Source organism: Bacillus rossius, chromosome 5, assembly GCF_032445375.1.
Source record: "Bacillus rossius redtenbacheri isolate Brsri chromosome 5, Brsri_v3, whole genome shotgun sequence".
In the NCBI taxonomy this organism is placed as follows: domain Eukaryota; kingdom Metazoa; phylum Arthropoda; class Insecta; order Phasmatodea; family Bacillidae; genus Bacillus; species Bacillus rossius.
Genome location: NC_086333.1, coordinates 43,400,672 through 43,414,430, shown reverse-complemented (window position 1 = coordinate 43,414,430; position 13,759 = coordinate 43,400,672). Strand labels below are relative to the sequence as shown.

The 13,759-nt window shown below is 38.3% G+C and overlaps 1 protein-coding gene and 1 long non-coding RNA gene across 3 annotated transcripts in view; one reads left to right on the top strand and one right to left on the bottom strand.

Moving 5' to 3' along the window:
- LOC134531744 (5'-AMP-activated protein kinase subunit gamma-2) overlaps positions 1-13,759 on the top strand; it is an 810,162-nt gene that overhangs the window by 424,449 nt on the left and 371,954 nt on the right. The gene's annotated exons all lie outside the window — the stretch shown is intronic.
- The window catches only part of LOC134531745 (uncharacterized), a 31,056-nt gene continuing 29,197 nt past the window's right edge, over positions 11,901-13,759 (bottom strand). The window contains exon 4 of the long non-coding RNA XR_010075080.1: positions 11,901-13,684. This is a non-coding gene — a long non-coding RNA (uncharacterized LOC134531745). The remainder of the gene's footprint in view (positions 13,685-13,759) is intronic.

The following is a 13,759-nucleotide window of genomic DNA, read 5'->3' as shown; positions in this document are numbered from 1 at the left end:
TTGAAAGCTAATTTTTTCATTATTTTGTCAAGTAAGTGGCATGGTGTAGTGGTAAAACGCATGGTCTGACACTGCCGGCTTGGGTTCGATACGAACTGGAACAATTTTTTCTTGCATTTCTCTCAGTATTAAAAAATTAATTACATAAGTTAAATAAATTTAAACATTTTAATTGCAAAATTGGTAGAGATTTAAAAAAAATAAACATTTACGAAAATTCGTGCAAATAAATATCTACTCAGTTTTCTATTTATTATCATAACAAACATTAAATTTATTTCCTTTTTCCAGTATGACATATTTATGACAAATCACTGCAGACAGTGGCCAGAAGCTGTTTACAACTGTAGACATTATAAACTAGGAAAAAATGTATAGTAATGGCTGACTATAGGAACATTTGAAGCAGCAGTCAGAGCTGTGTGCTCTGAAAGCACGAAAGAGATAAAGAAAAAAAAAAGATCAAATGGGGATATAACGACAACAGAACGTTACTATTGAAGGACAAAAGGTAAGTCACAAACTACGCTCGACAGTAAATACAGTTCCAATATGTTTTATTTAAAAAAAAAACCTATTTAAATATATTAAGTAACTAAATTAAATAATACTGGTCTAAAATAAATATATTAATTTTTAAATAAATACATTTACTGTTTATATTTGATTTATGTAATTAATTGTTTAATACTTGGAGAAATAAAAAAATAAAAAAAAAGTTTCTGGTTCTAGTAGACATCGAACCAGAGCCTGTAGATCGCCAGACCATGCGTCTAACCAATACATCACGTCAAAGATTAATCAAAGAGTGAATAAACTAGTTTTTATGTTGTACTTTAAAATCTTTGAAGATTATTTTCTCGCTTTCTAGGGTCCACTCTGGCTAGATATTTCAGGATGTTGAAAGGGGCACCTGTCTGCTTCTAATCGCTCAGTTTAAGCCAAATCGGTGAGACCCGCCTTCGACCCTGCCCCCCCCCCCCCCCCTCATTATATTTAAAAAGAATTACTGGATTCAAAATCATATTTGAAAAAATTACACTAGCTTTAATATTAAAATGTATAGCAAACTATTTTTTATTTAAATAAGTTTTAGCATTTAAAACATTATTTATTATGGGAGACCCCAGTTCGTTTGGGATCCGCATTCAAAACACACTAACTTTTAACTGCAAAGTTACAAGTTATTGCTATGCATTAAACCACTACAAAGCTCCCAAATAAATGAAAGAAAATACAGAAACTTTACCCGACGTTTTAAACGTCGCCAAGTTTTTCACTTGCGAATCAAAAATCCGAGGTTGACCCTGGCCGGGATTCGAATCCGGATCGTCCGTGCGAGAGGCGAGTTATCTGATAGTCCGACAGCTGTGGTTGCAGTCGTAACATAGCTCCATTCTTGTGTATCTTAAGATGTGTTTTGACATTCTGCCAGTCGCTGTTCTGTTCCTATCTTAAAATAACATTACTGAATGTTTTGTATAATTGGCTACATACACAAATTATTTATTAATACCTATGTAACCTATTAACTCTCGGTATACGGCATTTGGTAGGAGTAATTTCGTGAATGGAACGGAAGTGTGTAACCACGGTCCTGCTATCTGTGGCGGATGGAGCGAACCAAAGTTCACGAAGCCAAGGGGAAAACTTATAGCATTAACTGTTTTCGATAGTTTAAGTAGCTGCTCCGGCAACGGATTCTAGCAGCGGGTGCGGAAACTACGTGTGGTTCGCGTCAAGAAATGTTGTTTGAAAATTCATATATATTTGTCACTATCGGCAATATTTTAAAGAATTCCGCGTTAAATTCCGTGTCAGAGTTTCATATTATAAGTGTATTTACAACACGTGAACACACGAATTTTCTCGTTACCGAGGTTAGATGTTACACATCACTGGCGATTGCTGAAAGACTCACTCACGTGTTTTATTTATTCTTAGTGCTAGCAGTGCTAGCCAACAGGCATTGTTCAAAACAGGTCGGCACTATACAAGTACAAAAACTAAAACGGAAACAAAACCTAGAGGGGAAATACGCACAAAGACGCGATATAAGAAATAAAAATTATAAGTAATGTATAATAATACCTATAGTTAAAAAAATAATGTTTTGTATCCCAGTAATGTCAGGCAGATAACAGTAATTATCGTTAAAACTGTTAGTAAAAATAAGTGCTTAAAATTTTATTATAAAGCTAGTGAATTTTATTCTGGCCAGTGTCGCATTAGGGTGTAATATTACCACCCCGTCCCCTCCCTCCTTACATGGCATTTCGTTGACTTTATCGCGCACGAGGCTGCGATAGTTCTCACGTAAGCACCGTCGCGTCGTCTGGAGACAATGCGGAACAAGGCACGTTCCTACGATATCATGCGGGGGGGGGGGGGGGGGGGGGGGGCACATCATCATCATCATCAGTCGGAACTGATGGACTGACGAACTGATGGCTTCCCGTCAAATCGGGCCGCGGGCTCTAGAGCACTCTGTCCGAACTGCCGTGGGTGGGAACAGCATCTCGCCAGTCCAATCAGCCCAACAGCAGCTGTGTCGTAGCAGACATATTTTGTCAATACACTTTGGTTATTTGGCTATTTTGTTTCTTTTCTAACTAAAAGTGAAACTGAAACTACAACATCCAAAGTTTCTTCCATGATCTGCGATGAAACGTTACATCCAACAGCAACAGCAACCACAAGACTTATCGTGTGTGGGAGCCTTGAAGGGTCCGGTCTGGTCGGTGTGTGTGTGTTAGTGAGGCTGGATGATAAGCGCGAGTCTCTCTGGTATTTCTAGCGCGTTATCGCCCCTGAGCGCAAGGCTCTGAACTGACGCGCAGTCTTCTCGTCGTCACAGGATAACTGTGAAATTTGAGCGGTGACCGTAATATCATATAGTGGAGAAATGAAGATAAAGGTGCAATGGAAGTCCTTTAAGTGCTTTTAAGAATCTGTACCGGTTGTTTTACGCCTAAAAATTACTTTAAAAGTCAGCCTTTTAGCCATTTTAACTCTTCTAAAAATACTGTTTAAAAACTTAATCCAAAATCAAAAGTACTTTTCGGCCCTCAGCAAATTCTAAAATGCTTTTCGTAAATAGACCCACCTCACTCGGATATCTGGAGTACAGTACACTCCCGTTATCAGTTATCCGCGAAATTAAGTGGCAGGGCCACCGCGGATAATCCGCAAAAGAGCCGAAAATGTGAAACAAAAAAGGAAAAATTAATTTCAACTTAAAATTCTAAAAATTTATGTATAGTAAAAGATACAATTAACAGTAAAAATTTTTAAATGATGCTAAAATACTGAATAATTAACATACAATACATTTCAGTAATGTAAACATAAAAATGCTCGGTACTTGCTTCGTAACAAGGATACAGTACTGTACGTACTCAAGAGGCTTCGTTAAGACACTGCGCGAGTTCCGAGAAGGCCTGTGGCGTTTTACTGTATACTGCACACAATACACTCGTCAGTAGAGTTCCAATTTGCTCACTTGTAATAAAATTCAGATTTACATATGTGCTGTATTTTTTCGTAAACATGCGCGGATAATAGGGAGTTTACTGTAGTTTTGAAATCGCGTGGTTTTTCCTGAAGCTCTGAGCACCGCGTGTGTTCCTCGGTGCAGACGGAGGGCCGCCCGTGTCGCCGGCGAGAATCTAGGTCGGGCGCAATGCTGGAGGGGAAATGAAGTGCCCGTCGCGTCTTGATTTATGTGCCATTTACTAGTCGCGCGGACTGCTGGTCGCCCATTCAGCCCGCAGTTGTGCGCCGCGGGCCGTAGTCGGGACTGCATCCTTCACCTGCAGGTGCAGCACTGTGTTCTAGTAACACAGGCAGCTCATTTTTGATGGTGGAACATTTTACGATGTATTGTAATAAAAAAAATTAAAGTTATAAAAAAAAACTTTTTTAAACAATTTTGTAAGCTGCAGTTAGTTAGCAATGGACGACTTTGCTAACGCGAAACACCGATTTCTTTCTTCTTCCTGAATCCTATATAACAATAATTTTGGTTCTTTTTCGCCCTCTCTCCTCTGATAATGCAATTGCTGCTTTTCCGTATGCGATTAACAGTGGTTAAAAGAGAAAAAATTAATAAACCCACACAACCGTTATTTAATTTCTTTTCCTACTAATGCATAAATGTGAAAGTTTTAATGTTTTGATTTTTTTTATTCAATTGCGTTATTACTACTTAAAAGAGTTAGGTAAAATGTATTCTGAGAATTGCCTTATGATAATAGCTAAAATAGCGTGACTTTCACACTTATATATTAATAGATTGGCTCTAATCAGACTTTATTTAGTTGTCCAGCTTATAGTACTACTTCAAAACACTATTAAAAGATCCCCTTAGTAATTAATTAAAATCCTACAATATTTGAACTAGCATTTCTTGAAAACCCATTAATAATGGCGTTCCTGTAAGTGTAACACTGGTTAAAAATGATACAGGGATATTGGTCAATGCACGGCTACTAAGTATAAGTACGTTGAAAATGAACTCGCAAGAATCTTGTTGGAGTATTAACTTAACCTCCAAAAACCCGTGAAGTCCCAAGGTTATTAGAGAGAGGTTGCCTCGATCGCTTGCGCATCGTTCTGCGCATCGCGTCACTTGCAGCCCCGGCTCGGCTTGCCAGCCCGTCCGCTCCTATCAGTTACTTAGTTTACAAGCACATCTGCTCGTAATAACGTGTCAATATACAGCGTAATGCAGGGAGAGTTATTGTTGTGAGGAGTTTAATTAAGAGTGCGTGTGTTATAAAATGTTGGTGTTGCTTATATCATAAGTGCACGGGTGCTTCGTTAATTATAACTAGCAGGCAAAACGTTAAGAACACGAATTTAAAGTGAATTTGTTTTGTTAGGCTAAACGCTGTTAACAAGTTGTATTTAAACATAAAATGCCAGGTACGCGGTGTACAGTGGCTGTGTGTACAAATAGTTTGTAAAAACAAAATCTTTACCTGAAACAAATCATATAAAATATCATCGATTCCCATGTGATGATCATCTGTTGAAAGTGTGGGTTCAGAAATGCCGACGGGATGGTGAGTGGAATCCAAAAACAACTTACATAATATATGTTCAGATCACTTTACAGATGATGATTACGAGCGCGACTTGAAAGCTGAGTTGTTAAATGCATGCGCTAAAAGACGTCTTAAACCAAATGCTGTACCTTCATTAAAACTTGGAATTACAACACATGTAGAAACATTGGAAAGTCGTCAGTGGCGTAGCCAGGATTTGTGTATGGGGGGTGTTAAGAAGCATGCGCCCCCCCCCCCCCCCCCCCCCCGCCGTATTAAAGCGGGTGGTCCGGGGGTCCTCCCCCGGGAAAATTTGGATTTTAAGGTATAAAATAGTGCTATTTTAGTAGTTTTCGACACTTAAATTTAAATATTGTAATGATAAAAATTTTATTAATTTTAATATGAAATTTGAGTGATGAATAAGAAATTAATCAAAGATTTGGTGCTAAGGGAGGGGGGGGTTTGAACCCCTAACCCCCCCCCCCCCCTGGCTCCGCCCCTGAAAGTCGTGTGCGCCGAGAAGACAGAGTTAAATGCAGGGAAAACAAAAAAAAAAAAAGTTATGTAAATTAATCGTAGATTCAAATGAAAATGTAAGTGAGGAATAAACCTGTTCTTGTAGTCAGTTAAAGCATTCAAAGTCTTGTTCTAACAATGACTCGGTTGAAATGCTTAGGAAGTAAATCCAAATTCTTAAAGAAAATTTGTTTCTTGCCGAAAGAAAGTCAGTTTTAAATTTGGAAGTCATGAAAAAACTCAAAAAAGAAAACTTAAATCTTAAAAACAAACAAGAAAACGTTCTTCGTTAGAGTTCCGCATGCGGAATATTCTTTCAAGTGTTTTTTTTTTCTTTTCAAAAAATCAAATTGACATTACTTTCGTTGAAAAAAAGAGTAAACTGGACCAATGAGGAAATAGCTCTCGCTTTCACTTTGCGTTATTTCAGTAAGCGATGTTATTTATTTTTAAAACAGAAACTTAACTTCCCATTACTTGGACTTTCAACTCTTCAACGATGGGCATATTCATTTGACATGAGAAAAGGTATCCTAGTAAACATGTTTGAAATTTTGAATGTAGCACGTTCTTCGTTGCTAGACTTCGAACGCATTGTTGTTCTTTCATTTGACGAAGTAAAAGTGAAGAAAACGCTCCAGTATGATGCAAAACAGGATGAAACTATTACACGAAAAACTGCTCTATTCATGTTAGAAATTTATTTTTAAATCTAACCTCAGTTTATTTATATTGTAAACATTCCCAAAACGTTTTAATGAGCTATGGCTACTTTTATTAAACACTAAGAAATTGATATGCAATTATTTTAAACATTATAATCTTGCTGAGAAATAAATACAAATAAACCATTTTGTTTACTAGTTACATGTTAATTATATTAATTTTTAAAAATTCATGGATTCATCATTGATATTTTGAAAAGTTTTACTGTCACTTAAAAATATGTTGAAATGATAATTCATCCTTGTTTTCAGTCACAGCATTTTGTCATTTGAAAAGCATATCAAAACGATTATAATTAACAGTAATCAACAAAGCATAAATGAAATACTATAAGTATTGCGTATCAGACATGTGAAACGAGCCGAGCTGATAAGAGAGCGCCGTCAGTCAGCAGGTGTAGTATTACGGCTGGGAACGGCGGGGCTGCAGATGACGTCAGAGCGGAGTGTCGGGCTGTCTACATTGTTCTTATGGGATCGAGACAACCTCTCTCTACTAACCTTGGTGAAGTCCATGGCAAGCTTCCTTCCTTGCGCATGCTCAATGTGATTACAACGGAACTCGGAGAAAGGAAGCAGTAATGTCTGGCGTAGTTTCGGCGGTTACCTGTAACTACGAAGAACGCTTCGTTTGAAATGCATTCTTCGTTGAATATCCCGTACCTTAAGGGGCCCGCCTACCTGGTCACACAGACGGTGTGCAGAGCTTCAGGAAAAACAACGCGATTTCAAAACTACTCAAGATATCCGAGTGGGGTATGTTTACGAAAAGCATTTAAGAGTTCGCTGAGGCCCGAAAAGTACTTTTAATTTTGTATCATGTTTTGAAACTGTATTTCTAGAAGAGTTAAAATGGCTGAAACGCATGTTTTCAGAGTAATTTTTAGGTGTAAAACAAGTGGTACAGATTCTTGAAAGCACTTAAGGGGCTTGCATTACACCTTTATCTTCATTTCCCCGTAATATAAAAATACGGTCACCGCACAAATTTCACAGTTATCAATTGACGACGAGAAGACTGCGCGCCAGTTCAGAGCCTTGAGCTTAGAGGCGATACCGCGCTAGAAATACCTTCGAGCGTCGCGCTTATCATCCCGCCTCACTAACACACATACACCCCCGACGAGGCGGGCCCCTTAACTGTGATTCTTAACTGTGTATAAGGGACATAGGCTACGCATCTCAGCTTGTCAACAGGAGAGTGAGAGAAATTATATAATAAGAAGGGGGGGAGGTATTTTTGTCTATTATTAATGTACCTCTTTTAAAAATATACATTCCGCAAAAAAAAAAACTGTAAAAGTTACCTTGCCTATAACTGTAAACGTTATCTGTGCTTATTGCATTTCTTGTAAAGTTTCATATTCTGTTGCCTATTAAGGTCGTGTTACACTTATCAAATTTTCGATTCCAACACCTTCCAATATGTTGTGTCAAAGTTGGTGGGTTACGACGTCATCGAAACGTCACTAGCGCAGCCATGGTTTGACAATTTTGATGATTTGAGTTTCCATTAAATATTTTGCAATTATGACGGGTTATAAAATATGTTGGATGCAATCAGCCAATCAATATCGTGCCTGTCGAAATCTGAAATAATTACACCCGGTTTCCGGCACAACGAATCTTTAAAATGGGGAAGAACATATGTGCGATTAAAGAGGTAATAAAAGTGAAATAAGTAAAATGATGATATGAATGTCCTATGCGAAATAATTGTATGTGTAAAAAAGGATATTATGTTTCTTTAACTTAAAAAAATGATTATTTATTTTTATTATGTAACGAATTTTATTATAAGTTTTTTTATTTTTAAAATTTTCATATTTGCACAGGTAGCATAATAGTTCAAATCAATCCTGCATTGTGATATATTATATAATTTCAAAATGAGATTAAAATTGAAACGTTTGAGATAGCTCACTCCAAAAAAGAATTTTTGGTGGTGTGACCTTTTTTTAAAAACATATTTGAGGTTATCTGTCCAGACTTTATTTGATTGGAGGAAAAATCGGAAGCAAATTTCCGTCCAATACCACCCCTCGAAATAGCCTATAGTCGGATACATATATTTGACAGCGCGAGGGCCTGTAGCGAGGTGAACGCTCGGAGATCGCGACCCTCCACGGCCCTGGGTAATGAGTCTCCGGGCAGGATGCTGCCAGCCACCACGTGACTGGCGGCTCTCGCCAGATGCCCGCGGAGTCATCCTCTTCATTTGCATATCGGGTCACGGGGGGGCTCTCGTCGCCAGCTCCGTGCCTCGTGCGCCCGAGGCATCCACCTGACTAGTCATGCGACCTCTCGCACATCACCTTTACACCTTTGGCCAAGGATAACGTTCAAAGACAATATGTATACGTATATATGTATATGTGTTTATGCACGTGTAAATGTACATGTCTATACATATGTGTATATATATATACAACATATACATGTATGCATGTTGTGGAGTTGGAGAAACTGTACATTAAGTAACAAAATTTGCCCGCTCCCCTTTTTTTTTTCCCCTTCCCACGTCATCCCTGGCCTTTAATTTCTCGCAACGCGCTTAGAACTGTGAGAGGTATAATTTCCCGAGAAAAATTATCTATCACAACAACACTGTTTGGTGGAAGATTTGGTATTAATTGTTCGGTGAGCCATTTTTCATAATTATCTTTATTCATGTTTTTGTGATAATCCCCTGTTGCCTGGTGCGACTTCCACATTGCAAGAGCATTTGGGATAAAACCTTTTTCGCCACCTGCGTGAATCATTATTAATCTTTGACCCTTCGCGACAGGTACTAGTAACCCATTCGAGGACATGTCACTCCACATGTTGTTTTTTTACATGAGACGACAATATGTACGACTCATCCATGTATATAATTGTGCGTTCATCGTTTCTATATTGACGCATACTCTTGAGATTTTCTATACGTTTTTGCCGAATATCTGATTTTTCTTTTAAAAGTAAGCGCTGTGATTTGGTTTTCTGCCACCTGAATCCTAGCTTCTTCAAAGTCGTCCTTAAGGTTGTATTGCTACCTTGGTAATTTATGTCATTATTTAGTTAACGTCATACAGTTTCGACAGTCGGCTTTAGACGCTTTTTCAAGTAAGTAAAAATTGTACACAGTAAGTCGAACCACAGCTTCATCAAAGGTGTCAAGTTCGTGTTTACATGTTTTCTTTCGCTTCTTGTTGGGCGTCTCGAACATTCGTCTTAGCCTTCCTTTTAATTGTTTGTACAGTCGTGCGAGACACACCCGTCGCCTTAGCTGTTCTCAGCTGTGCTTTCTCTAGTGAAATGGAGAGTTCCTGCAATCGCGCTTAATTTTCCATAAACTGCAGAACGTTATAGACGATTTCCCGCGCCTGGGAGTGCAGTTTTTTACTCGTAACTTTTGACAACACTGGAGGCATTTTATGTATAAAGTTGTACCCAATGTCGTGACTCACATACACACATCGATTTTCTAACCGTCACCCAGGCTCGGAGTTAATGTTGCGTCTACTGTACGAGCGTTGCAATTCTAAAAAAAAAATATAAAAAATTAAAACATTTGCCGGTTTATGTGAACAAATACCTGAACCCATCCGAAAAAAATTCGAACGGTGCCGAGTTACAGTATGTGCCGAACCGAATAATATATATTTTTTTAAGACTAGAGAATATAAAATTTTCATGCATATACAAATTTCGTGTTTTTGCTCATGTTTCATAATTATCATAATTATTTGATTACATAACTATGAAAAAATTTGTTTTTAAAAATTTTTCTTTAAAGGTTTAAAAAAAAAAAACATGAAGGCCGATTCATGTATTTTATCCTGGCGTGAAAAAAGGGCGCCTTTTCGTGTGGTATTCAATTTTGAATCAAACTTTTGAAATGCGGCCGTTGTCGTAAATTATATATTTTTTAGAAGCATTCGTACGTAAACTAGTCATAATTTGGTTTGCCTAAAAGTAACAAAACCTATTTCCAAAGTTTGTGGGAAAAATAATTTAAATTTATTTATAAATTATGCTTGTAACTTAAGTTTTACGTTTAAGGTTACATGCATGCTGTTAATTGAAACTTTTATAACACACGATTACATTATTCCAATTCAGACTAGGATTGCAATATAAATTGGCCTTTAAGGTGCTCATAACTATTAAATAGCTTCGATAGTTAATTTAATTTACGTCACGCAAAAATACAAAATTATTTTAAGAAATAAATCAGATTTTATCACAACAATTTTCAATGTTCAGTTTTTTATGTATTTTTTTCCCAATGAGATTTGAACCATCTTTTTATCGAAGTGTTTTTTTTTACTTGTCTCACAATTCTAAACATTGACTTTCCCTGAAATTATTGTAATATTTTTAGGCCTTGTATCCACGCGCGTTGCAAATTTTTATCAAATCCACTTTAAACAAGATTTTTAAGTTTCACAAGGATTTTATTTTGAAATTAGTTGAAAGAAGGTTTTATTGCCATCCTATAAATAAAATGTTGAATTTTTTTCTAATACGTAACTGTTAGTCGTATAGAATGTATGCTGTTACTTTTGATATGTATTGTAATTCGGGAGGCAGAAAAACGTATTTAAATACATAATTAGTTTTATGTATTCCACAAGAACGTATCATAAATTGTAAACTGTTATATTTGTAGATTAAAAAAAGAAGAAATTTTGCAGTATATTTTGTGTAAAATTAAATAAAAAACTATTTAGTGAGGATTGCAGGCTGTCGTGGCCTTTGTTGAGGTTGTTTGGTTCTTGGGCTCCAGTCTCGTAAAATGCGAACTATTCGCCGACGTTTCGGTGGACGTCGCAGTCGCCATCTTCAGGTGGTGGTTTCCTGCTGACGTCCGAGGCGTCGGTGAACACTGAAGCCTTCGACGCGGCGGGAGCAGCCTTCACTGCATGCTCTCGTTTAAACTGCAAGGGAAAATGCGGGAAGCCTTCTTTTCACGAACGAGAAGGCCAAAACCCGAAGTTCCCCGAAGTTCATGGTTTTTTTTTTTCCGTATCTTTAATGTAGCTATCCTAACCAAATCAACCGTCCACAATGTTTTAAAGTATTTTTAATGTAGCTAACCTAACCTAATTGACCATTAGTATCCTTTTATCAACACCGCCATATTTATTTACAATTAAAAAAAAAAAAAACCTAAGATGCACGATCGGGAGTTTGGCTCTCTCGTCTGTGGAAAGGTTTCCCGGAAAATGCAGCCTACAGCGAGGCAGCCGTCCGTCGCTGTGTGTGTGTTCGTGCCGGCGGATGTGTCGTCTTGCCAAACCTGTGTTCGTGTCGAGGAAGGTCGTCTGCGCTGCACGCGACTGTCGCTACGTCGCGCGGCGGCCCTGTTGACCAGGCCTTAAGCTGGGTTCACAATTGAAAAAATAACAGTAACAGTAACAGTAGGTCGTGTGCATAGGATATGAACGCCATGTTTCGTAACCTAACGATTCACAATAGCAGAAAGTTGGTCGTGTGCATGGGAGCGAGGTCGTGTGCATAGGAGTGAAATGAATATATTTTATTTCGGTCGCGTACGCATGGCACTACAGCCAATGAGAGAAGAGCAGGGTGCTTTTTTGGCGGGACTAGAAATATGTATATATTTATTAACCATATTGTGTTAAGAAAATATCGAGATAATAATGGTATTATCGTTATTTTGACAGCTGATATGTTTATTTACTAACACAGCTAACAGATGTCGCATAGTTCGTGAAATTTCATTGGCTGAAATTAACAGTAAGAATTCAATTGTGAACCAATTTCGCAGTTCGCACAGGTCGTGTGCACAGATCGTGTGCATGGCTTGCTATGCACTCGCTTAATTTTTTTTAATCTTGAACCCAGCGTAACTTTTGCAACGCAGTTGTTCGCGCGCACGCTTTATTTTGCATCGTTCAAAACGCGGAGGACGAAGTCTGTGGAGTGGGGCGTCTGTTCTAAAATTTAAGTGTGTCTTTGAAGCAAAACAAGGCTTATATTATAGCATTTTTTAATTGATTCATGCAATGGGGTATTTTGATTCAGTAAGGTTTTTTTTTTTTGGACATACGCCATTGCAGTTTTTCATTGTTTGTCATGTAAAAAAAATTCAAGAATGCAAAATAATGAATAAAAATGAAAACATAAACCCACAGAGAAAATGCCTAAATCAGCTGATGTTGAACAGGTGGACCCAACGGTGAAACTAAACCGGTATTGTGGACAACAAGACGACAGCAATAGACGAACACATTCTCACTTCAAATATCGGACAGCACAAGAATTGCGCGAAAGGAATCTAGTCATGATGTTTTTGTATGGTCAGCCCTCAAAATGAAGGTGAACCGAAAACATTGAATTAAATGAAAGTGACGGAGTTGTGAAGTGAAACATGAGACCTTGCATATCTTTAATTTAGTCAAACAAAACGTAACCAAGTGAACAAGGTTGAAATCTTAGTTCGAGTGCCGCACGAACGGGACAGTTGAGCCCAGGCCGTGCATCTCACTTCTCTGAGCATAGCACACTGCGTTCTGGCGTGCACGGGTCTGCACGAACTAAACACGGGATTATTCCTTTTGATAATGACACTGTAAAACATGACTGAGCTCGCCGACAGTCGCTGGCTCCCGGTACCTGCTAAACGGCTGACGAGGTCACAGTAGTTCCGAACCTTCACAAATGCTCTGTAGTGAACTTATTCAATACTCGCCGAAAAAACCACAACCGTTTTACTTAAGTGAACAAAGTTAATACGCCTATTAGTGACCCAGTGTATTTTCGGCTAACTCGTTGTGGAAACGACACTTAAATCGGCCGGTGGTCGTATTGTTGCGGACAACTATTAATAGTTGGGCAACGGTTGAAGAAATTAGATGCAGGGGTATGCAACAACAGTTTATTAGGGATAAATATGACAATATAACAATCATTGGATAGTGCTTCGATAGTTCGGGTTGCGGAATGGCTCCCCCTAGGATTCTGGATAAGCTTGTACTGCGAACACGCAACAACAAAAATTACTGCCACTACCGCCTGGCGAGGAATTGCGCACGGATTCACTGTGTCCTGTTCAGGGTAGCTGTTTGTCTATATATATATATATATATATATATATATATATATATATATATATATATATATAAAGTTACCGAGTGGTGACACCGGTAACAATATATTTGAACGCGTTACTAAGTTCACTCGGGTTTCTTGAGACCAACAATTACAGCAATTGCGAGCTCACGAACTTAGGGCCGGTTCAGCCCTGTGAACTTGCCGTTACCCGCCTGGTCCGATGTCCGCTGTGCACCTGAAGTCCTCAGCCGTCGCTGCGTCGCGGCCCTCGCAGGTGCACTGACTCTGACAGGCACCCGGGACCCACGCGTACCAACCTCTGTGGCGGAGCTGCAATAGCAAGCGTTTTATTTCAAAGATGCTTTACCCCGGAAATTAGAGGACTTATATGATAATGAATGGTGA